The sequence below is a fragment of the Plasmopara halstedii genome (genome assembly GCF_900000015.1).
Source record: "Plasmopara halstedii genome assembly, contig: Scaffold_287, whole genome shotgun sequence".
In the NCBI taxonomy this organism is placed as follows: domain Eukaryota; phylum Oomycota; class Peronosporomycetes; order Peronosporales; family Peronosporaceae; genus Plasmopara; species Plasmopara halstedii.
The window spans coordinates 716,028-716,236 of record NW_020187208.1 but is presented as its reverse complement, the minus strand read 5'-3'; positions in this window follow the sequence as shown (position 1 = coordinate 716,236).

Genomic DNA, 209 nt, shown 5'->3' with positions numbered 1-209 from the left:
CTGGGTGAGAGAGGTCGAGATGGCCATCGCATCCGCCATGCTCCAGACCGAGCAATAGTGCGTGACGCTAGCCATTTCAAAGCTCGGTGGTCGAGCGCGAGGATGCGCACTGACGTGCGGCCCTTCGGTCGGAGCTGCGTTTCCCTCCTGGGCGGAGCTGAATTTGCGGCTCTCCCGAGTGTGATCGCCGCCTAATCAGGCGTATCGCT